Below are 25,582 nucleotides of genomic sequence, written 5' to 3'. Positions count from 1 at the left end.
AGATGGGCAAGGTTTAAATAATAAAATTGTTGTTGTTGTTGAACAGGACATCACTGGAGAAATGCTGTTGTTGTTTAGTCGTTTAGTCGTGTCCGACTCTTTGTGACCCCATGGACCAGAGCATGCCAGGCACTCCTGTCTTCCACTGCCTCCCGCAGTTTGGTCAAACTCATGCTGGTAGCTTCGAGAACACTGTCCAACCATCTCATCCTCTGTCATCCCCTTCTCCTTGTGCCCTCCATCTTTCCCAACATCAGGGTCTTTTCCAGGGAGTCTTCTCTTCTCATGAGGTGGCCAAAGTCTTGCAGCCTCAGCTTCAGGATCCGTCCTTCCAGTGAGCACTCAGGGCTCATTTCCTTCAGAATGGAGAGGTTTGATCTTCTTGCAGTCCGTGGGACTCTCAAGAGTCTCCTCCAGCACCAGAATTCAAAAGCATCCATTCTTCGGCGATCAGCCTTCTCTATGGTCCAGCTCTCACTTCCATACATCACGACTGGGAAAACCATGGCTTTAACCATATGGACCTTTGTTGGCAAGGAGAAATGTTGGAGCGTATGTAAACCTGCTGGCTGTGTTCTCTTTCCCCTGCCAGAAGCAGGATACCCCAGAATTCCAGTTCCCGAAAATCGCAAATGGGGAGTGTTGCTGTTGCTCCCAGGTCCTGCTTTTGGGCTCCCCCCACCCTGAGGCCACTGCAAGAAGAGGATGCTGGACTAGGTAAGCCATTGTCCTGACCCAGCAGGTTCCTATTTGGTTATCTTCTCAACAACAACCCTGCGAGGAAGGTTAGTGAGATCTACATAGCTGAACGCGGGGATTTGAACCCTAGTTTGCCAGGTCCTAGGGACGCGGGTGGCGCTGTGGGTTAAACCACAAAGCCTAGGACTTGCTGATCAGAAGGTCGGCGGTTTGAATCCCCACAACGGGGTGAGCTCCCGTTGCTCAGTCCCTGCTCCTGCCAACCTAGCAGTTCAAAAGCACGTCAAAGTGCAAGTAGATAAATAGATACCGCTCCGGCGGGAAGGTAAACGGCGTTTCCGTGCGCTGCTCCGGTTCGCCAGAAGCGGCTTAGTCATGCTGGCCACATGGCCAGCTGTACGCCGGCTCCCTTGGCCTGTAAAGAGAGATGAGCGCTGCAACCCCAGAGTCGTCCGCGACTGGACCTAATGGTCAGGGGTCCCTTTACCTTTATTTGCCAGGTCCTAGCCCACTCCAATCAGGACGCAGTTGGATGTTGCCCAGTGAGAGAGATCTCAACGGCGTCATCTTGAGTATAAATGCAATTAAATCACCACTCTAATAACAGTGGCCATCAACAAATCTTGTGGCGGTGAATTCTGCATGTTCCTAAAGTGGGAGAGGCCATGAAATCACAGCTCTTTAGTCACCTTTGTCTATGCATAATGGCGTTTTTAGGCATTTCAAAGTTTTCTTTAAACGTTCCGCAGAGATGTGAAGGCTCCTACATTTGGCCTAGTCACTGAAGGTGCTCCAAAAACAGAACATCCCGGTCATGTTTAGATGCCAGCTTGGTCATTCGCTGCAAACAACAACTGACAACCTGGATAAGAATGTCTTCCCTGCTCCCCAACCGACAAATCTGTGGCAGCATGGCAAATCTTTTAAACACCCAGGAGCTCATCATGATGGCCTCATTGCCCTACCCAGTGGCGTAGCATGGGCTGTCAGCACCCGGGGCAAGGCAAGTAATTTGCGCCCCCTAACCCGTGGATTTGCGCCCCCTAACCCTAACCCCCAGATGTTGCGCCCGGTGCGGCCGGCCCCCCCTGCACCCCCCACGCTACGCCACTGGCCCTACCCCAAGAAAAGCCACAAAATACTGTTTAAAAATTGGTGCTTGAGTTTGCTTTTTTCCTCTTCCCTCCCTGTGCCTTTCCCCTTGTGTGCTGTGGTTGTGTTTTTGTTTTTTAAAAAAGATTGTAAGCTTGCAGGTAGGGGGTGATTTGTTTTAATTGATTGCCCACAAATCCTTTTTGGCTGAAAAGCAGGATACCAATGTACTCAGTCAATAAATAAAATGTGGGGAGCTGTTTTGATCCATATCGATACCCTTACCTGAAAGGAGATGTGAACAGTAAACGACTTGGGGAACCACCAACTTTTGGGTGCAGACGTGGTCCTCTAGGAAATCTCCAAGTGCTTTGTGTGCTGAAGTAACTGTTTGATCCTTGGCATCTCCAGGCAGGGCTGAGAAAGGCTCCCTCTCTGAAACTCTGGAGAGCTGCTGCCAGCCAGTGTCTACAATACTGGGTTAGATGGACAAATAGTCTGATTCAGTAGAAAGCAGCTTCCTATGGAATATGTCGTTGAATTGTGACGATACCTGCTTGCTTCCCTGGATGGAAGGAGGCAGAGGGGTCTCCCTGTGTGTAAAAGCCTAATGCCTGTATCTCAGACCCATTAAAATGAATCCACATTGCTAACCTGGGTCCACTGATTTCAGTGGGTCTATACTACCCTATGAATTTGGTTCTCTGGGATTTTGCAGGCTGCACAAAGGCAAGAATCGCACCTGTGGCCCCACCCAACTTTTTCATTCGGCCCCACCCATCACTGACCCATGCCCCCTGGGAAGCTGAATAGGTTTCCCCAAGGCTGACATAGCATGACATCAAATGTATTAGAGTCAGCTGACAGTCACAGAGGGTCCAATTGTGCTATTCATTTAAGCGGTACAGTGGTACCTCTGGTTGCGAACAGGATCCGTTCCGGAAGCCCGTTCGCAACCTGAAAGGAATGCAACCCACGTCTGCGCATGTGTGGGTCATGATTCGCTGCTTCTGCGCATGCGCATGATGTCATTTTGCACATCTGTGCATGCGCGAGCAGTGAAACCCAGAAGTAACCCTTTCTGTTACTTCTGGGTCGCCGCGGGACGCATCCTGAAAATGCTCAACCTGAAGCAAACGTAACATGAGGTATGAGGTATCTCATTCTGAACTTAAAAATGGAAAGCGTAATGCTGGAGGTTTAAAGACTCTCTCAAGGCAAATATGAAAAAATGTAGTATAAACACCAACAACTGGGAAACACTGGCCTGCGAGCGCTCCAGTTGGAGAACAGCCTTTACCAAAGGTGTCATGGGCTTTGAAGACACTCGAACTCAGGACGCAAGGGAGAAACGTGCTAAGAGGAAGGCATGCTTGGCAAATCCACACCGTGATTGACTCCCACCTGGAAACCAATGTCCCCACTGTGGAAGGACGTGTGGATCCAGAATTGGCCTCCACAGTCACTTACGGACTCACTGTTAAAACCGTTACAGAAAGGTAGCCGTGTTGTGTGTATCTGACGAAGTGTGCATGCACACGAAAGCTCATACCAAGAACTAACTTAGTTGGTCTTTAAGGTGCTACTGGAAAGAAATTTTTTTTTTTTGTTAAAACCGTGTTTGTGGAAGACAGTCTTACTTGGCTACGAGAGATCACCCAAGAAGAAGAAGAAGAGGATCTCATCACTTTAAAAAGTCATGGCTTCTCCCAGAGAATCCTGGGAAACTGAATTAGGAGACACCCCTCCCATTAGGAGATCCCCCTTTCCCCCTCACAGAGCTATAATTCTCAGAGTTCCCTGTGAAGACAGAATGATTGTTAAATTGCTCTTTCATTTGTAGCTCTGGGAGAAGAATAAGGGGGTCTCCTAATTACGCTCCGAACCCTCAACAAACTACAGCTCCCAGAATTCTTTGGGGGAAGCCATTGCTGTATAAAGTGATATCACAGTGGTTTAAAGTGATTTCATGGTGTGAAAGTGGCTTTCTCGGTCGGCCTGCAGATCTGTGCTCAGACACTAGAGGCCTCTCTCTGCTCAGGTGAGGAAAGCCCCGGGGACAGTGGCCAGAAAACAGACACTGCAGCAAATGGTTAATGAACCAACGCTCACCCACATCACCTCAAAAGATGCCTTGCTTTTCACTTGCTCCATATGGTCCCCCCCCCCCCCCGCGGATGAACCATATGCCGTTCCTACTGATTGGCTGACATGCTGATTTATGCAAGGAAAAAATCCAGCTTTCCATTAACCATCAGTAATGCCCGGTAAGGTTTTCAGAACTGATCAGGGACAAGATAGCTGGTTTGCTAGAGCCTGAGACTATTAATCTCAGGGGCAACCACCTCAGGTGGCAAGATCCACAGGGCCAGCAGATCCCAATGTAGATATTCATCCCTCCCCCTTGTTTTTGATGCAGATCTTCACCCACCCCTTTTTCCCCAGTGGGGACGGACGTATCATTTTGTGCAGAGTGTTTGAGGACAGGAACATTTGCAGGGAAACCAAAATGCTTGTTTACAAAGCTATCGTACTACCAACTTTACTGTATGCTTGTGAAACATGGACCACTTATAAATGCCATCTCCAACTCCTCGAAAGATTCCATCAGCGGTGTCTCCAAATTTTTTTACAGATCACTTGGGAAGGCAGGTGAACTAATGCCAGTGTCCTGGAAGAAGCAAAGATTGCCATTGTCGAAGCAATGATTCTTCAACATCAACTTCGTTGGACTGGTCATGTTGTGCGGATGATCGTCTTCCAAAGCAACGACTCTATTCCGAACATAAAAATGGAAAGTGTAATTCTGGCAGTCAACAAAAGAGGTTTAAAGACTCTCTGAAGGCAAATATGAAAAAATGTAATATAAACATAGACAATTGGGAAACACTGGCCTGTGAGCACTCCAGTTGGAGAACAGCCTTTACCAAAGGTGTCCTGGGCTTTGAAGACACTCAAACTCAGGATGCAAGGGAGAAATGTGCTAAGAGGAAAGTATGTTTGGCAAACCCTCACCATGATCAACTCTTGCCCAGAAACCAATGTCCCCACTGTGGAAGGACGTGTGGATCCAGAATTGGCCTCCACAGTCACTTACGGACCCACTGTTAAGACTGTGTTCATGGAAGACAATCTTACTCGGCTACGAGAGATTGCCAGTGAAGAAGAAGATCATTTTGTGGTTCACCTCAGGTGCCAAAATGTCTCTGGCCAGCCCTGGAACCGATTACATGGTGATTTGCCAAGCAGCATGCATTTAATATATAACGGTTACATAACCTCCAATATTTCCCCAATGAAAATAGTGACGTCCTATTTAACAACAACAACAACAACTTTATTATTTATATGCTGCCCACCTGACCAGGTTACCCCAGCCACTCTGAGCGGCTTCCAACATATATAAAAGCACAATAAAACACCAAACTTTTTTTTATATAAAAAACCTCCTTATACAGGGCTACCTTCAGATTTTGCCTTGGGTCAGGGGTCGCATAACTCCATGCCCTCCAACATTTCTCTGATGAAAATAAGGACATCCTAGGGAAGAGCGTGAAAAATCAGAAACCGGCTTCTGTAAATCCGGGACTGTCTCTGGAAAATAGGGACACTTGGAGGGTCTGTCATTCTTCTGTTGCCTCGGTTTTTTTGCCCCTTTTGAAACCCCACCTATTTGTCATTATGCATGTCTACATTGCAAGGTATGGAAGTATACAGAAATCAACATTACTTTTCATCTCACTGTAGGTTTTGTTTCATTTTGAAAAATAAAAAAATATTTTATGGTTTACTTTTGTTTATTATATTAGATATATGTGGGGGTACCAAAATCCTTTGAGTGCTTAGGGCTTCTAGAGTTCTTAATCTGGCCCTGGTGGAAACAGAACCAGTGATAGGCGGAGCTGCGTTTGACAAGGGGCAACCCGGAGGATAAGGAGGAGGAGGAAGATGGCAGACAGGACTGGACCGGTTTTTAAGAAGGAAGGTAAGCAGGAAGGGAGTTGGCTGAAGACAGAGGGAGGATGTTGGGGCAAAAGGCAAAGGTAAAGAGGTAAAGGACTGCTGGACGGTTAAGTCCAGTCAAAGGCGACTATGGGGTTGCGGCGCTCATCTCACTTTCAGGCTGAGGGAGCTGGCATTTGTCCACAGACCATACCTGTCAACTTTTCCCTTTTCTTGCGAGGAATCCTATCCGGAATAGGGGAATTTCCCTTAAAAAAACGAGAAACGTTGACAGCTCTGCCACAGACAGCTTTCTGGGTCATGTGGCTAGCAGGACTGTTATGTACTGAGTTGAATAGGATCCAAACTGCAGCAGTCTGATTGGTCCTAGAACAATAGGATCCAAAAGGCAGCAGTCTGATTGGTCCTAGAACAATAGGATTCAGAATGCAGCAGTCTGATTGGTCCTAGAACAATGCAGCAGTATGATTGGTTGGCAGGAACCACCCAATCATGCTCCAGATAGAAGTGAATCCACAACCGGATTGACTTACAGTAGAATTCCGGAATTAGCCAGTCATGTGCAGCCCATTGTGTAAATAATGTATATAAAGCAGATACCTTGAGGGGACTTTCATTCATTCCTCCTCACCACTATGAGCTGAATAAAGAGCATGAAATCACTTTGCGACTCTGAGTATATTTCAAGGACCAAACCGCTTCTGGCGCAACAGAACACCGTGACGGAAATCAGAGTGCATGGAAACGCCATTTACCTTCCCGCCACAGCGGTACCTATTTATCTACTTGCACTTTGATGTGCTTTCAGACTGCTAGGTTGGCAGGAGCAGGGACCGAGCAACGGGAGCTCACCCCGTTGCGGGGATTCGAACCACCAACCTTCTGATTGGCAAGCCCAAGAGGCTCAGTGGTTTAGACCACAGCGCCACCCGTGCCACCCCATTCACTCAAGTGGACCAGCCCCCCTATTGGTTATAGCAGGATATGAATTTAAAACAAAACAGAAGGAAATGTTACATAATTGGTGGTTTGAGCATTGCTGGAGCACCCTGACTTCTATTTGGCAAGTCTTGTTTAGCCAGGTGCTGTCGGAGGAAAAACAGCAGTAAATCAAATCAGTTTGCTGGCAGGGAAATGACTTTGGTAAATCTGAAGTGGCAGGTGGAAATTTAGATTGCTGGGCAGGACAAGCCAGCTGAGTTGGAAATAAAAATAAATAAAAGATGTGGGTTTTTTTAAATTAAAAAATAGCTCCTTAAAAATATATATATATGGTAGAAACAGTGTCATAAGAAAATGAGAGAGCAACCTTTCAGGATCAGACTCATCTAGTCCAGTATTCTTTTTTCCCAACAATGGCCAGCAAAAGCATAAAACCTTTGGGTCCCATGTCACATAGTTTTAGAGGTAGACTGCCCTCGAACATGGAAGTTCTATCACTATCTTGGTGAGCCAGGTTTGTGCATTTTGTGCAGACAGGCCTCTGAAGCTGCTTAAACTTCCTTGATCCGCCAAGCATTTTAAGGCTTCTTTTGTACTAGGGGCTGTGTGCCACCACGCTCCGCTCAACAACCCCTCTGCCATTCTGCCCTGCGCTTTCACTCTGCCAAGGGTCTGGGAGAATGCCATGCGAACATCCAAGACCAAGACGAAGGTCTAGCAGGCTTGCGTTTTGAGCAATTCTGTCAGCCTGCCAGCTGCATGCGTTGCTGCACTTAGCAGAGAAACACTCCGGGCAGCCAGCCATAAATTCCTTTCTTTATTTCCTTCTGACAAGATTACATGCAGAATAAACAAAGCGACCCATCTCTCATGACTCTTTCCCCTCTCCCCCCAAGAGACTCTTTTCCCTTTCCCTCGAGACCAACAGAGCCAACGGCTCAGCCCCTTCCATTTTCCCCTGTGATGTGGATCCCCCTCTCTCTGAAGCACCCCTTCCTCCCCAGACTCACTATCCTCTTCTCTGTCTTCTGAGGAGGACTCAGTACTGAGCAGTGGAGATCGTTCCCTGTATCCTCTAATTCTTTCCTCCCTCGCTGCCTGCAGTTCCCTGACAAATCCCATCTCTTGCGGGGGCTCAGTTAGTGCCAGCGCCTTCTGTCAAGAGTTTGGGTGTAACCTTCGACGCCTCCCTTTCCATGGAGGCGCAGGTTGCAGCCACAGCAAAGGTGGCATTTTCCCATCTCCGCCGTATTAAGCAGTTGGTCCCTTACCTTTCTCGCCCTGATCTGGCCACAGTGATCCATGCAACGGTCACTTCCAGGCTTGATTATTGTAACTCGCTCTATGCAGGGCTGCCCTTGAAGCTGACCCAGAAACTCTAGCGGGTGCAGAATTTGGCGGCGAGGCTCCTTACGGGGTCCCTGCCATGGGAGCATATTCATCCAGTGCTTTACCAATTGCACTGGCTCCCGGTGGAGTACAGGGTCAGGTTTAAGGTGCTGGTTTTGACCTTAAAGGACCCATGTACCTATGGGACCGCTTCTCCTGGTGTGCTCCGCAGAGGACCTTAAGGTCCACAAATGACAGCATTTTGGAGGTCCCAGTTCGCAAGGTGGTTAGATTGGTCTCAACTAGGGCCAGGGCCTTTTCAGTACTGGCCCCGACTTGGTGGAATGCTCTGTCACAAGAGACCAGGGCTCTGTGGGACTTGACATCTTTCTGCAGGGCCTGCAATACAGAGCTGTTCTGCCTGGCCTTTGGTTTGGACTCAGTCTGACCCTTATGTTTCCCTCCTCTTATGGTTTTGATCTATGAGCTGCTTTTAAAATGAACAGGAACAGCTGATAGGCAGGAAAAGAGGGAGATCCCTGGCTATGCCTCCGTTAAATAGGGCAGGACATGCCCCCAGAGCCAGCCGATTGGCTGGCCAGGGGGTGACGCTGCCGGGGATTTCCCCAATCGCGCGGGGGCTGGGAGCATGAAGCCCGCAACCCCACCTCATCTGCAGGGCAGAAGTGGCTTTGCGGAAGATGAAGCGCTAGTCTTACATCTGCTCAACGACCAAAGCTAATCCCTCCCTCTTATTTCAAAGCTACTTTTGTATCAGAAAGGCACCTGGCCAGTTTGATTGCAGGGCCCTGGGCTCATGGGACAGAGCATTCCACCAGCTCGGAGTCACCACTGAGAAGGCCCTGGCCCTGGTGGATGTCTGCATACGTGACACAAAGGCTGGCAACACCAGCCTTGCCGTGTGGGGAATCCCTTGCAGGCGGCCGCAGTGCCTGGAGAAAGACAGCGATGTTGTGCGTCCACAGCAGTGACCAGTAGAGAGAGGAGCGCAGAGAGAAGCGCAAAATATGGTCTGAAGCTCAACATCAAAAAAACTAAGGTCATGGCCACTGGTCCCATCACCTCCTGGCAAATAGAAGGGGAAGAAATGGAGGCAGTGAGAGATTTTACTTTCTTGGGCTCCATGATCACTGCAGATGGTGACAGCAGCCACGAAATTAAAAGACGCCTGCTTCTTGGGAGAAAAGCAATGACAAACCTAGACAGCATCTTAAAAAGCAGAGATATCACCTTGCCAACAAAGGTCTGTATAGTAGAAGCTATGGTTTTCCCAGTAGTGATGTATGGAAGTGAGAGCTGGACCATAAAGAAGGCTGATTGCCGAAGAATGGATGCTTTTGAATTCTGGTGCTGGAGGAGACTCTTGAGAGTCCCATGGACTGCAAGAAGATCCAACCTCTCCATTCTGAAGGAAATCAGCCCTGAGTGCTCACTGGAAGGACAGATCCTGAAGCTGAGGCTCCAATACTTTGGCCACCTCAGGACAAGAGAAGACTCCCTGGAAAAGACCCTGATGTTGGGAAAGATGGAGGGCACAAGGAGAAGGGGACAACAGAGGAAGAGATGGTTGGACAGTTTTCTCAAAGCTACCAGCATGAGTTTGATCAAACTGCGGGAGGCAGTGGAAGACAGGAGTGCCTGGCGTGGGGGTCACGAAGAGGCGCGTCCAGGGGGTCACGAAGAGGCGGACATGACTAAACGACTAAACAACAACAACAACATATTATTGAATATTGTATACCCAATGTATCAGTCGCCTGGGGGGTTTCACTGTTTGTGTTTTGGTGGTTGGTAAAAAAATAAAATATCTTTGTTAAAACACACACACCAAAAAAAGCATATATATTTTTTTTACAGAGTTCTCTCCCAACACATCCTTGTTAGCGGCATTTGAATGATTCCCTTTGAAATGACAGCAATGGGCTAAGTCTTCTTACATCACCGCAGCCCTTTGATGACCAGAGATCAGAACATTCCCTCCTCCTAAGGTGTGAACACTATCTGCTGGTCGCAGGTGCTCATTAAACCCAGAAACAATTTAAATTACAGAGCAAGGCAGATCCATTGGTCCATTTAAACATCCGCTGTGAATCAGCATCTGGACAGGGAACCAAAAATAGCCTCCTGACGATGTTGTGGAGATAGACCTGCATCTAATAATGGCTTTTAAATTCCTGACTAATGATAGGGACGGGATTCCTAGGCGAGGCTTTTGGCTTAGAGGTGTCCCATGACCCTGTGTTCCTAAGCAGAGATCTATTTTAATTTTTTTCCTTCCCCTAATGCAATCTGTGCCTGCCAGGGTGCAATTACGCCGAAAGGAAGATGAGTAGATCCTGAACAAATAACTTGGCACCAAGAGATCTTTTCTGAACTCGGATGGGCAGTGGGGAAAACAAAACAGAGGGCGCCTTCTCTGCCTTCAAAAGATTATTTGCTTGTTTAAGAGGAAGTGAGGTTGGTAAACGTAGGATAACAACAACAACAACAAGAATAATAATAATATTTATATCCCGCCCATCTGGCTGGGTTTCCCCAGCCACTCTGGGCATATTCCAGCAGAATATTATAATACAATGATTCATCAAATATTAAAAGCTTCCCTAAACAGGGCTGCCTTCAGTTGTCTTCTAAAAGTCTGATAATTCTTTATTTCTTTGACATCTGGTGGGAGGGTGTTCCACAGGGTGGGTGCCACCACCGAGAAGGTCCTCTGCCTGGTTTCCTATAACCTCGCTTCTTGCAACGATGGAACCGCCAGAAGGCTCTCAACGCTGGACCTCAGTGACCAGGCTGAATGATGGCTGTGGAGACACTCCTTCAGGTATACTGGACCAGGGCTGTTTAGGGCTTTCAAGGTCAGCACCAGCACTTTGAATTGTGCTCGGAAACGTACTGAGAGCCAGTGTAGGTCTTTCAAGTTATGTGGTCTTGGCGGTCACTCCCAGTCACCAGTCTAGCTGCCGCATGCTGGATTAGTTGCAGTTTCCGGGTCACCTTCAAAGGTAGCCCCACGTAGAGCGCATTGCAGTAGTCCAAGCGGGAGATAACCAGAGCATGCACCACTCTGGCGAGACAGTCCGCGGGCAGGTGGGGTCTCATCCTGCGTACCAGATGGAGCTTATAAATAGCTGCCCTGGACACAGAATTGACCTGCGCCTCCATGGACAGCTGTGAGTCCAAAATGACTCCCAGGCTGCACACCTGGTCCTTCAGGGGCACAGTTACCCCATTCAGGACCAGGCAATCCCCCACACCCGCCTGCTTCCTGTCCCCCCAAAACAGTACTTCTGTCTTGTCAGGATTCAACCTCAATCTGTTAGCCACCATCCATCCTCCCACTGCCTCCAGACACACAGGACCTTCACCGCCTTCCCTGGTTCTAATTTAAAAGAGAGGTAGAGTTGGGTATAAGAAGAGGAATAAGGGATAAGTAATAAATGATGATGATGATGATTATAAGAGCCTGCTGAATCAGTGGCTCATCTAGCCCAGCATCCTGTTCTCACAGTGGCCAACCAGATGCCTGTGGGAAACCAGAAAGCAGGAGCGCAAGAGCACTTTCACCTGCAGCACCTGGTCTTCAGAAACATTGCCAGCAGAAAATAGTGGTGGTCAACTAGTGGCCCTTGATAGCTTTGCCCTCTGTTAATTTGTCCAATCCTCTTTCAAAGCCATCCGAGTTGGTGGTAGTCATTGCCTCCTGTGGCAGGGAGTTCCACGGTTCGATTATGAGCTGTGTGAAGGGACGCTCGCAACTCACACAGGAGTTATGTCGAAGAGATCACGCCTAAAGCCAAAATCGCGTATAGTCAAAATAACATTGGGTGCAATGGTGTGTGTGTGGGGGGGGCAACTTGAATAAAAAATGGTGAGATGTAGGGGTGCAGATATCCAGAGTGTGGGGGTCAGGTGGGGTTGCTATGAGGAATTATGAAATGCGGAGCAAGCCATTGTGTCCGCGATGAAAGCATTGCGTCGACTGGGTTTGATTCATTGACAATGATTTCTGATCAAATCCCACAAGTCTCTGCACCTCTGTCATTTGCTTTCTCTATGCCTGACAGGCACGTATACGCGTTCTAAACACACAGGCCAGTTGTTCAGCAGGCACCCTCAGTACATAAAGATAGAAGGTAGCTTTGATGTAAAGGTAAAGGGACCCCTGACCATTAGGTCCAGTCGTGGCCGACTCCGGGGTTGCAGCGCTCATCTCGCTCTATAGGCCGAGGGAGCCGGCGCACAGCTTCTGGGTCATGTAGCCAGCATGACTAAGCCGCTTCTGGCGAACCAGAGCAGCGCACGGAAATGCCGTTTACCTTCCCACCGGAGCGGTACCTATTTATCTACTTGCACTTTGACGTGCTTTCGAACTGCTAGGTTGGCAGGAGCAGGGACCGAGCAATGGGAGCTCACCCCGTCGCAGGGATTCAAACTGCCGACCTTCTGATCAGCAAGCCCTAGGCTCTGTGGTTTAACCCACAGGGCCACCCGCGTCCCTTGTAACTTTGATGTAGGGTTTGTTAATCTTTAGATAGATCTTAAGGGCCAGGAAGAGAGTTCACAAGGAGATGGCAAATACTGCCATCATTCTTCTCCTGTTTACTCCTGTTTATGACCTCTGCGGTTTTGCTGAATGCATCCCTCCTTTTATTCCTATTTTATTTACTCTGAACTACACATGCATGCTCAAGTAGGAAATAGTTTCTTTGTAGCTGAAATAATTTCTTCTGACCTGACTTTGTCCCACATGGGGTTTTTTGAAATGCTCAGAGGAAATCTGATTGGTTCTTACGAACACTGTGTAAAAAGTTCTTTTGTGAATAAAACGACCTGGGCCAAGGGGTGGAGAGGGATTTTTATTACTGGCGCCTCCTCCCAGAGTCTTGCTGGTCAAGCCTCATGTGTATTCTATTAATCATAGTCCAATCCTTCCTTGTTTTGGGAACGCTACAGGTGGAGGGCAGATAAGCCCCGCTCTACCCAATGGATCACATAACACACACACACAGGATCTGAATGGCAATGCGCTTCAACTTTGGGGCCCCTGCCCCCCCTCAAATATTTTGAAATGAAATTTTTTACGGTCCCAGACCAGCGTCACATACCATACGAAGCACCCCTCAAATATTTTATTGGGGAAATCAAAGGGACCTTGGCCCCTAGAAGTTGGCTCCTATGGGTGGGTGTGAAGTCTCCCCCCCCCCCCAGATGCCTGCCTTCTTTCCGTCCCCAGTCTTATTTTATTTTTTATTTTTTTGCTGAGAGCAGAAAGTTGAATGCACGCAAGTTAAATTGTGCATAAGTTGTGGGCTTACTATATTTCCCTTTGTTAGAATTCCTGCTCCGTGATTGCAGTCATGGGATTATTGTCTATCGCATGACGTTGTATGTTTTGACTCTACCGAGTGGGAAGTGACAGAGACAGGATGTTTGTGTTGCTGTGTTCCGTGAAGTGGGACTATTGTCTTTTGTTTTGTTTTTTTTAAATAATTTTTATTAACTGGCCAATCAAATCAAATTAAATCACATCACATAAATTCCGAATTACAAAGCCGAATTTTAAATTTTGTTGGGGGGACCCATATTTCAAGATCTGAAGGGGGACTATTGTCTTTTGTTCCTTTTCTCTCTGCTGTCTGATGCTAGAGAGAGAGGGAGCCATGTTGCAGTGCTCCATGTGTGTTTATATGTAAATAAAGTTGATTAGCCAAAATGCTGAGTTGCTGAGGTCTGTTACGCAAACTGTGAAGACTCTGCGGATCCCTAAGTGTGCCGTTGTCTGTTGGCATCGGTCGCTGTGATGTTTGGGCTGAAGAAAGCTTTTGAAGCTCCCGAACGAACGACCAGGAGGGAGAGAACATGCCAGTTGGGCAGGTCTCTCTGCCAGGGTCCTACTCAAGTATAGGATGAGCTCCTGACACCTTTTACCTGTCCCGAATCTTCCAACAAAGTCTGGGTTGTGTTACTTTGTTGGAAGAATAACTTTAAGTAACTTCGGAGAAGGTAATGGGTCTTCTGTGCCCAACGATGCTCCTTTTCGTTCCATAAAGTGGTGGGGAACATCTGTGTCCCTCCAGATTGTTGGAATGCAGCTCCCATCAGCCCCTGCCAGGTCCTAGCACTACACTCTAACCACTACACAACACTACCTTCCTCTATGTTCAGTTCCAGATATACTGTTTTTTTTACATCTGCTGTTATACTTTGTTGCATTTTATTAGAAATAAACTTACAAGGGGTGAAATAGGCACAGACTATTCAGTCCCTCTCTACCCAGATACCCAAATATTTTCATCTCTTCCCAGCCTGTCGATAACAATCAACACCTGCACAGTGCTGTTGTTACTGCTGTGTACATCATACCCGGGCGCTGAAGCAATACTTTGTGGTGAGAAGGAGTCAAAACAGCATGAATAACCTCCAGGGGAATGTTCCTCGCAGTATTCCTCACCCAGGCATCCTTGTGTGATTTTCCACTCATCAAACTTTCTTGCCTATGGAATTCTCCAGGGAGGTGGCGACTGAAAAGCTGGCCGTGAGGTTATTTCCGCCCCTAGGGAATTATCTCCCACAATGCATTGGGCAGCCAGTCTCCTGAGGCCAAACGCCTGGAGTCGCACCGGCAGCACATACCATACAGTATTTGGCCAGGACTGTCAATAATAATAATAATAATAATAATAATAATAATAATAATAATAATACTTTTTATTTATTTATATCCCGCTCTCCCCAGCTGAAGCTGGGCTCAAAGCAGATAACAACAGTAAAAATAACACAGTTTACATAAAACGACAATCAATGAATTGAAATACACTCTAAAATAAATTCATTCTAAAATCAATTCCGAGTCAAATTAATGACAACCACTGGGCTAGAGTTCTGTGAGGATTACCAAAGGATGGGGTCAGACTGTGCCTTGGGCAAAGACCTGGTGGAACAGCTCCATCCTGCAGGCCCTGCGGAAAGATGTCAAGTCCCGCAGGGCCCTAGTCTCTTGGGACAGAGTGTTCCACCAGATTGGGGCCATAGCCGAAAAGGCCCTGGCTCTGGTTGAGGCCAGCCTAACCTCCCTGTGGCCTGGGATCTCCAAGATGTTTTTATTGAAGACCGTAAGGTCCTCCGTGGGACATACCAGGAGAGGCGGTCCTGTAGGCACGAGGGTCCTAGGCCGTGTAGGGCTTTAAAGGTTAAAACCAGCACCTTAAACCTGATCCTGTACTCCACCGGGAGCCAGTGCAGCTGGTATAGCACCGAGTGAATGTGATCCCGCGGCAAAGACCCCTTGAGGAGTCTCGCTGCGGCATGCACTATTCTATTATTTTTTTAATTAGGAATTTCAACATAACAATTTATCAAAGATACATCATCCTCCCCCCCATTTTCCCCCTCCCCACAAAACAAAACAAAAACAACAACCCAATAACCCCCCCATCCCCAAAACCCACATTTTAAAAGGACACAGGAGATCATTCATTCATTCATTCATTCATTCATTATATGGGACACTAAATATCACAATTCACCGTGTAGCTTACAAAGATAAAATGATAAAATACTATCTTAAAAGCCTTTAAAAAAAATATGACAGCATCAATATCCATATGACCAATGAGATAAAAGCATTTCTCAGCTATGACCAGCAGAGGGAACTGAATACCAGATCAAGAGGGAGAACTCTGAGCAAAGCTTGTGAAATTGTAGGGTTATGGGAATGCATTTTGGAATGCTTTTAAAAAAATAAAAAAATGAAGTCCAGGAAACCCAGTTTAAGGTATATACTCAGTGTATGCTCAGGAGCACTCTGTCAATATTTTCATTTTCTTTAAAATTGTGCAATTCTATCCGAGGTTTAGGGACACAGGTGGCACTGTGGGTTAAACCATAGAGCCTAGGGCTTGCCGATCAGAAGGCCGGCGGTTCGAATCCCCGCGACGGGGTGAGCTCCCATTGTTCAGTCCCTGCTCCTGCCAACCTAGCAGTTTGAAAGCACGTCAAAGTGCAAGTAGATAAATAGGTACCGCTCTGGCGGGAAGGTAAACGGCGTTTCCGTGCGCTGCTCTGGTTCGCCAGAAGCGGCTTAGTTCTGCTGGCCACATGACCCGGAAGCTGTACGCCGGCTCCCTCGGCCAGTAAAGCGAGATGAGTGCCACAACCCCAGAGTTGGTCACGACTGGATCTAATGGTCAGGGGTCCCTTTACCTTTTTATCCGAGGTTTAAGGGCACAGAGGAGATTGCATCTCGTGGCTCGACCAGGATGTGTAAGCAGAATTTGCAGGAAGGATGGAGAAAGACAATGCTAAAGCTTTGCTGATCAAGCTTTTCTGTGCTTATGCATGGCCAACCATGAAAAAAAGATCATTTGGAATGAGAAGAGTTTTCATAACACAGGGAAATCAGCAGTGTGAGAATCGCAAGCCACTGCTTGCAGCAGAAGCAGTGCCTGAAGGAACTTTAAAAGGAAACACTGCAAAGTTGTGTTGTGTTTTGTTTTTTTAAAAAAAGAAAGCCGCAAAAATTTAAATTACATGTCGCAATAACTTAATCAGATGCCTGATTTGGCACCATGAACTGTGTTGCATCAACAATGTCAGACTAAGGCGGCGGCAATTGGATTGCTTTAGGGCAGTAAGACTCCCACAATATAAAACTTTGAAAAGATGCGAGTGATCTTGGAGAACAAATGGGAAGGAAAACAAGGCCCCCTAGACATTGCACATTCGTGATAAGATGTGCTTACAGTGGGAATCAGGGCAATTGTATGTGGTTCCACTTTCAATATTGTTTCTGCCTGCAAAAGTTTTGGAGCAGACATGCTGCTTCGTTTCCAATCAGAATCTATCTATCTATCTATCTATCTATCTATCTATCTATCTATCTATCTCTCTCTCTATCTCTCTCTCTCTATCTATCTATCTATCTATCTATCTATCATCTATCTATCTATCATCTATCTATCTATCTATCATCTATCTATCATCTATCTATCTATCTATCTGTCTGTCTGTCTGTCTGTCTGTCTGTCTCTATCTATCATCTATCTATCTATCTATCTATCTATCATCTATCTATCTATCTATCTATCATCTATCTATCATCTATCTATCTATCTATCTATCTATCTATCTATCTATCTATCTATCTCTATCATCTATCTATCTATCTATCTATCTATCTATCATCTATCTATCTATCTATCTATCATCTATCTATCTATCTATCTATCATCTATCTATCATCATCTATCTATCTAATCTATCATCTATCATCTATCATCTATCATCTATCTATCTATCCATCTATCTATCATCTATCTAATCTATCTATCTATCTATCATCATCTATCCCATGCTGATCTCTGGGGCTTGGAGAGAACTGTGAAGGATTGGGAAAAGGATTGACATGTGGAGCAAGAAGGAGTGGCAGCCCCTCGTATTATCTATATATTGGAAAGTGGCTTGTTTGGTCACTGGACATGTGGACACTTCATAAGATATCATAACCAAATTTCACATGATGGTTCCTGAGCTAGAGGAGCAACTTGCTGTCTAGGTTTGGGTACAATTGGCTGCCATCTTGAATCAAGATGGCAGACTGCCTCTTTCAAGCCTGCACAGATTATAGGCCAGTTCTACATGATGCAGTTAGACCCTATTTTGAATCAAAATTGAGGACTGAACCTTTTAAAACTTCCCTGAAACCCTGAAGAATGGCTGTCCAACACTAGACGTAGCAAGTGACAAATATAATCAATCAATCAGTCAATCAATCAATCAATGAATAGCTTCCTTCCCAAATAATCATCCCAATAAGGCACCTCTAGAGAATTCCATGCCATAATTGGTGGTTGGCTCAGTGAGAAGAACTTAACCACCCTTGACTGAGATGATTCACCTCCCATTATCTGGTGATCGTTCTTTCCTGTTCCTGGAAACGTGAAGGCATGTCTCTCTGCGTGGATGGAGACATTTGGCGCATGCAAATGGGCTCATGGATCAGGTCCACTGTTTGCGTTGGAAGAAAATCTCCCACTGGTGTAAATTGGATTTGCCCCTTCCCTTCGTCGCAGTGCAGATTGGCAGAGGGGAATCTGGATCGGGAATGTAGCAAGGATCATGGGTTCATTTATTTAAAGCATACGTATCTCACTGCCTAAGGGATAAGATGGCTGAAAAGGGGGGAGGGGGGAGCCAACTATAGCACTTGCTTCATTACAGAGTTCTTGTAATGTTTTACTTTTTGGTGCTGGGGGGCAATTAAGTGGTGTATAGATTTGATGGCATTTAGTATTTATACCCCACCCATCTGGCTGGGTTTCCCCAGCCACTCTGGGCAGCTTCCAACTGAATATTAAAAACAACACAGCATCAGACATTAAAAACTTCCCTAAACAGGGCAGCCTTCAGTTGTCTTTTAAAAGTAAAATAGTTATATATTGCCTTGACATCTGCTGGGAGGGCGTTCTACAGTGCAGGCACCACCACCGAGAAGGCCCTCTGCCTGGTTCCCTGTAACCTCACTTCTCGCAGGGAGGGAACTGCCAGAAGGCCCTTGGGAGATGGACCCCGGTGTCCGGGGTGGAGACGCTCCTTCAGGTCTACTGGGCCGAGGCCGTTTAGGGCTTTAAAGGTCAACACCAACGCTTTGAATTGTGCTCAGAAACGTGCTGCGAGCCAATGTAGGTCTTTCAGGACCAGTGTTATGTGGTCTTGGTGGCCGCTCCCAGTCCCCAGTCTAGCTGCCTAGGACATGAAAAGGACTTTTCTGCCTAGGACATGCCTAGGACTTTTCTGCATGAAAAGTCAGTGCTCTTTCGTGGACCTTACCCCTCAAGATAAAGTAATATTCTAGTCCTCATCGTTCTGAAGAAAGAGCTTCTTCTAAAAGGAACAGAGGAACCTGCCTCATATTCAGTCCATTGTCCGACAACCGCAGTACAGTCATACCTCATGTTATGTTTGCTTCAGGTTGAACGTTTTCAGGTTGCGTCCCGCAGCGACCTGGAAGTACCGGAAAGGGTTACTTCAGGGTTTCGCCACTCGCGCATGCGCAAATGCTCAAAATGACGTCACGCGCATACGCAGAAGCGGGTTGCGTTCTGTTCATGTTGCAAATGGGCCTCCAGAATGGATCCTGTTCGTAACCAGAGGTGCCACTGTATTGTTTAGACCAGAGCTTCTCAAACTTATTTGGCTTACTGCTACTTTTTCAGAAAAAAAATTACTCAGAACCCTCCTGGAAATCTACCATTGGCCAAATAGGCAGGCAAACTGCAGTCCACTTTCCGGGTCTGGTTAAAGTCGAAAAGGGACTCCAGCACAACTGTCGGATCCAGGGGAGAAATTGTCACTGTCCCTCAACACACCCAACCTAAGTGGTAAATATTATTTCACAACAGATGAAACATGTACAAAGGCACCTTTTATCATATGTGGTGGTCTTGTAAGGTAATAAAAGCATTCTGGGAAACGATATATAATGAATTGAAATAATGTTTAAATTAACTTTGATTAAAAAACAACAGCCAGAGGCTTTTTTCCACTAGGAATTGGAGGTGCTGTTGTGCCAAGGGAGCAGAAAAGACTTCTAATGTATGCAACCACAACTGCCTGGATGCTGTTAGTCCAGAGATGGAAAGAACATTAAGTCCCTACTAGAGAAGAGTGGCAAATAAAATTGTTAGGCTATGCCGAAATGGCAAAACTGACTGGAAAGCTCAGGAACTGAAATTTCAACAAAGAATGGGGGAAGTTTATAATTTATCTTGGAGACGACTGTAAGCAGATGAAAACATTAGCAGCATCGCAATGAGACTCGTAACGTTGCAATTACTGTGGAGTTAATGGAGTTGATTAAACATGGACTCTTGAAAAAGATGGAGTAGAAAAGCTGTAATAAGAGGAACCATGGAGGGGAAGGTGGGAAGTCAATACATTTGGAAGAATCTATTAACTGTTGATGTGCATGGTTGTATTGTTATAAAGCCACTTCCGAACTGGCGAGGAGGTGGGGTTGTGGGCCCACACCCTCCCCACACACGTGGGGGCTGGCTTTCAGCCCCCACAAGATTGAGGGAATCCTCTGGGGGCGTCAGCTCCCTGCCTAGCCAATCGGCTGGCCAGGGAGGCGTGGCCCGGGCTATTTATGCCCAGCGCGCCCGAGGTCCGCCCTCTCTTCGCCTCTCCAGCTGATCAGGTTTCCCACCCTGCCCGCCCTTTAGTTTCTCCTCTGACCTTGCTATGGACTTCGGTTGGTTGCCGTCAAGGGGCCTGGTAGGAATTTTTTCCACTTGGCGAATTGGCACCTGCCATTTGTTTTTTTTCCGCCTACCTCGTAGCAAATCGTCATAACTTCTCGGTATTGGCGGTTAGGCATTGTTAGGGGTATTGTTATGCAAATGAGGGGGGGAGGACAGTGCCATCACCTTTCCCCAAAGCAAAGGGTAGTCCGGTAAAGGATTCCGGGGGGCGTTGCCCTGTCCGAAGCCTATGGAGGTGTGGGCCCAAGGCACGCCCCCGAGCGGTGACACCTGGGGGAGATCCTAGTTGATGTACATCAGCAGGACTCCCCCTACTGGTGGTTAACCCTCACCGGTCTTCATGCAATGCCTAAGCCAATACCGCTAAATTCCTGCAATCAATAAAGTTGTGGCCATTTTCCGCCCATTAACCTTATATACCGTGTCCTGTGTCTTTATTTCTCATGGGGGGAGGGGGACTTGCCACACAATTTTGTTTTTGTAAATTCAAATAAAAATTGTTTCAAAAAGAGAGATGAAACATGTACGAATGGTTTCCCAAAATTCCTTTCTCTTTTATCTTTATGCTTCCACCGCCCCCTTATTTTTATTCATAGAATCATAGAATCATAGAATCCTAGAGTTGGAAGAGACCACAAGGGCCATTGAGTCCAACCCCCTGCCAAGCAGGAAACACCATCAGAGCACTCCTGACATATGGTTGCCAAGCCTCTGCTTAAAGACCTCCAAAGAAGGAGACTCCACCACACTCCTTGGCAGCAAATTCCACTGTCGAACAGCTCTTACTGTCAGGAAGTTCTTCCTAATGTTTAGGTGGAATCTTCTTTCTTGTAGTTTGGATCCATTGCTCCGTGTCCGCTTCTCTGGAGCAGCAGAAAACAACCTTTCTCCCTCCTCTATGTGACATCCTTTTATATATTTGAACATGGCTATCATATCACCCCTTAACCTCCTCTTCTCCAGGCTAATTCAACGCCTCCCCCAATTACACCCGAGGCTATTACACCCCCCCAAGGATCGTCCCAGCACCCCTAGGAAGCGTTATCGCCCACATTGGGAAACACTGGTCTACACTGGTTGGCAGTGGCCTCCCAGGGTTTCAGACAGGGTTCCTTTCCCTCACCCTCAGCTCTGCCTGGAGATTCCAGGACTTGAATCTGGGGCCGTCTGCATGCCAAACACATGCTCTACCATGGAGCTATGACTCTTCCTGTGCCCAGAAGCAGCAGCACCTAAGAATGATGTTGATGCGGAGAAACTCCTTGACCGCTCTAGAGAAGAGCGGAATTTGCGGAAGGGCGATGGCCTCACCAAGCAGGAAGTTTTCCTCAGCTGAGCCATTGATGGAGAATATGGGGAGTTGGCCCTTGTGAGATCTCATTGGGTCAATTAGATAATTGAGCAATCTCTCCTGTCCACATTTCTCTGCCCGGAAGAGACAGTTTGGAATCGGGTATAAAAGAGAGGCTGGCAGCTCCTGGCTCCTCAATCCATTGGGTTGGCGTCACCTCTTTGCTCCGTCTTGTGAATTTGGGTAAGTCTTGCTTTCTCATTGCACTCTGAGCTGTGCAGATTAGCTGCACATTAGCTCTCTGTTTTCCTCTATGAGGTTTTGGGAAAAGGGCTGGAGATACGATCTCCACAGAGACTGGCATGATGTGGAAATAGCAGTCCATGGCGTTCTGCAACTCAGCCCCGGGCTGGAGCATGAAGCAACACCATGAGAATCTCAAGCGAGGTGGCATACTGATCTCTTTGCATGGAGGTGGGATTTAAATAATCTGTTTACTGGATTTCCTCTAGATTTTTCCTCCGGGGAAAAATGATGGCTTGTCGATGTGGTAACCACAGTGCCACCTCACGGTTGGTTCCCAAGTTTTGGGAAATCCTAGAGTGCACTGCCCTGAAAGAGATGTCCCTCTCTGTGCCATAGTTGGAGCTTTGGTGGAACACCTGCTTGGCATGCAGAAGGTTTCCAGGTTCTGCAACCATCATGCCCTGGCTGTGGGCTTCCCAGAAGCATCTGGTTGGTCTACCATTGTGGAGGGAAGGAGCCAGGGTGGATGGGTGCCTTGGCTCAGTAGGCAGAACAGCTGCTTGGCATGCAGAAGGATTCAGGTTCAATCCCTCCATGTAGGTCTGGCACTGCCCCTGCCTGAAACCCTGAAGAGCCACTGCCAGTCCATGTAGACAACACTGCCTTCTACATTCTCAGCCCTTCTGCATGCATAGCAAGTGCTCTAACCACTGAGCTGCTGCCCCATTGCACTACGGTCTCTAGTTGGGAATGGAGCCTCCAGGGACAGAGACAGTGTATCTCAGAATCTCAATTGCGTGGTGAGTTCCCGCATCCCCCCATTGGAAATAAAAACACATGACACCAATATTTTAGGTTAATGGGTGAAAAATGGCCACAACTTTATTGGTTACAGGTAGTGAGTGGTATTGGCTTAGGCATTGCTCCTACCGACTATCCGGCTTCAGCCTGATTGCATGAAGGCCGGCAAGGGTTAACCACCAGTAGAGGGAGTCCTGCTGATGCACATCAACTAGGAACTCCCCCAGGGTCACCGCTTGGGGGCGTGCCTTGGGCCCACACCTCCATAGGCTTCGGACAGGGCCACGCCCCCGGAGTCCTCTACCAGACTACCCTTTGCTTTGGGGGAGGTGATGGCACTTCCTCCCCCCCCCATCTACATAACAATACCCTTACCAATGCCTAACTGCCAATGTCAAGGAAGCTGTGGCGATTTGCTACAAGGTAGGCGGAAAACCAAATGGCTGGAGCCAATTTGCCAAGTGGAAAAAATTCCTACCAGGCCCCTTAACGGCGACCAACCGAGGTCCATAGCAAGGTCAGAGAGCCAAACCTAAAGGGCGGGGGTGGGGGTTGGGAAACCGGAGCAGCTGCGGCGCTGAAAGAGGAAGCTCCTCAGCCGCGCTGGCCCTAAATGGCGTGAGCCACGCCTCCCAGGCCAGCCGATTGGCTGGCAAGGGGAATGACGCGGCTGAGGATTCCCTTATGGAGGCGGGGACTGCAAGCCAGCCCCTGTGCATGTGGGGGGGGGGCGTGAAGCCCGCAACTCCACCTCCTCTCTAGCTCGGAAGTGGCTTTGATGGGAGAGAAATCAAAAGGGGAGGGTGGTCACTGCCACATCCTTCTTACAGGGCTTCTCAGAAGTGTCTGGTTAGCCCCTGTTGGGAACTGGAGTCGGGGAATAAGGTCAACCTCTCTTTGCTCCCCTAAATTATTCTTTGTTCCTTCATTCTGCCTCTGCAGGTTTATCCACCCACTTTTGGAAACATGTCCCAGTGCAAGCAAGGCTGCAAGGCTCCCCCCACCAAATGTCCACCCAAAACTGCCCAGTGCTGCCCCCCAGCCGTGAAGTGTCCTCCCAAAACTGCCCCATGCTGCCCCCAAGCTGTGAAGTGTCCCCCCAAAACCAAACAGCCTCCCAAGGGCTGCTGTTGATGTTCTTTCTCGGCCGCTGGAAAACTGAAGGGAGCTCCCCGCGAAAGCAATTCGACATCGATCACCTGCCGGAGCTTGCTCTGACGCCATCGAAGCCAGTCCTTTCTGCACTCTGCTTTGACGTTTTGCTTTCTCCAAAATGCTTGGGTTTTGCTCCATCCTATCCTATGCAATCATCGCAGCATTTCAGGGGGTCTCGTTGACCAACTGAGCTCCTATCTGGAATCTCTTTCTTGAGATGTCGTGACCCAGCCATGCTGGTTGTGAAAAGCTCAACGCCCTCATTGGGTTTCCTCACCCTCACGAGCAGGTGAATGGCAATAAAAGCAACTAGTTTCCCAGCACCAATAAATTGTTGGACTGTTCTTTCCTCTGTTCTTTCCCTCTTAAAGTTAAAGGTAAAGGTAAAGGACCCCTGACAGTTAAGTCCAGTTGCAGACGACTCTGGGGTTGTGGTGCTCATCTCACTTTACTGGCTGAGGGAGCCAGCGTTTGTCCGCAGACAGTTTTTCCCGGTCATGTGGCCAGCATGACTAAGCCGCTTCTGGCGAACCAGAGCAGCGCACGGAAACACCGTTTACCTTCCCGCCGGAGCAGTACCTTTTTATCTACTTGCACTTTGATGTGCATTCGAACTGCTAGGTTGGCAGGAGCTTACTAATTTGTTAAATCAATGTATTGGGGACGAACACAACCTTACACACACACACACACACACACACACACACTGCTAGAGATGGAGAGATGGGGGTGGGAATTAGATTCAGTTTGCTTTTTAAGGTGAACTTGGCTAAACTGAACTTTACGGAACAACGTGTGAACCGAAATTTGCACTTTTCTGATTTTGCAATGCAGCTCTCCAGTCAAGTGACGTGTACGCGGAAAAAATACCAGGAGAATGCGTGGATAAAAATACACATATCCATGAAAATAAAATACAGAAATGAGTTACATTAAGAGAAATCAAGTTGCTTAAAAGGGTGTATTAGGCAAAATTGCATGCAGATATGTGTACACTAGGAGAAATTGGTACAAAAATTTGGATGCATTTTCACCAGGACTTTTAAAAATTGCAAACTGAGGTAGGAATGTGGGGAAGTCAATTTAGTCTTGTCAAAATGAGAAATGGAGAGAATTTGAAATTGATGGATTTGCTCATCCCTGGATAGTAGCATAGTGGGATTCAACGCCTACTTAACTTCCACGAGGCCCTATGCACTGCCCCACTTCTCTTGTCTTGCCATAGGGATCAGGGCCGTCTTAAGCATATCCGATGCTGTGGTGCAAAGATCCCTCTGGCACCCCCCCTTTCCCAGAGTTGTCAACTTTTTTTAGGGCTGGAGGAGGAGGGCAATGGCTGGAGGGCGGCTCCTCTGGCGGGGAAGAGGCAGAGGCTGGACACGGCACCTTCTGGCTCAACTGGATTGTGGATTGTGGTGGCCACGGCAGATGGAGGCTCAGGACGCGGCGCTGCTTTGGTGAGGCATGGCAGAGGCGGGCAAGGGCAGCGAGCTGATGCCAGGAGGCACCGCGTCCAGCCTCTGCCTCTTCCCTGGCGCCCTCCAGAACTTGGTGCCCTGGCGCCCCGCGCCACTAGCCTCTATGGGTAAGACGGCTCTGGTAGGGATGCCCCAGTCCTCCTTTTCTGGTCCTGTAAAAATTGCAATGGCAGCATCCGACAGGAGCCAGGGATCTTCAGGAAAGCAATTTCCCCAGGCTACCCAAATCCTTGGTACAGTGGTACATCAGGTTAAGAACTTAATTCGTTCCAGAGGTCCGTTCTTAACCTGAAACTGTTCTT

At 47.6% G+C, this 25,582-nt stretch overlaps 2 long non-coding RNA genes across 3 annotated transcripts in view; both read left to right on the top strand.

Moving 5' to 3' along the window:
• The window catches only part of LOC310751984, a 297,164-nt gene that overhangs the window by 45,124 nt on the left and 226,458 nt on the right, over positions 1 to 25,582 (top strand). The window contains exon 1 of one of the 2 annotated variants that reach the window (XR_014542756.1): positions 2,772 to 2,885. The exons of the other annotated variant lie outside the window; for it this stretch is intronic. This is a non-coding gene — a long non-coding RNA (uncharacterized lncRNA). Of the gene's footprint in view, positions 1 to 2,771; positions 2,886 to 25,582 lie in introns of those variants that run through there. 2 annotated transcript variants of the gene reach the window in all.
• LOC310751936 lies at positions 21,619 to 24,133 on the top strand. The gene is made up of 2 exons (XR_014542694.1): positions 21,619 to 21,843; positions 23,590 to 24,133. It is a non-coding gene; the product is annotated as an uncharacterized lncRNA (long non-coding RNA).

The sequence above is a fragment of the Podarcis filfolensis genome (assembly GCF_964270895.1).
Source record: "Podarcis filfolensis genome assembly, chromosome: 16".
Taxonomy (NCBI): domain Eukaryota; kingdom Metazoa; phylum Chordata; class Lepidosauria; order Squamata; family Lacertidae; genus Podarcis; species Podarcis filfolensis.
The sequence above is the reverse complement of the archived record's forward strand: the minus strand, read 5'-3'. Positions and strand labels throughout refer to the sequence as shown.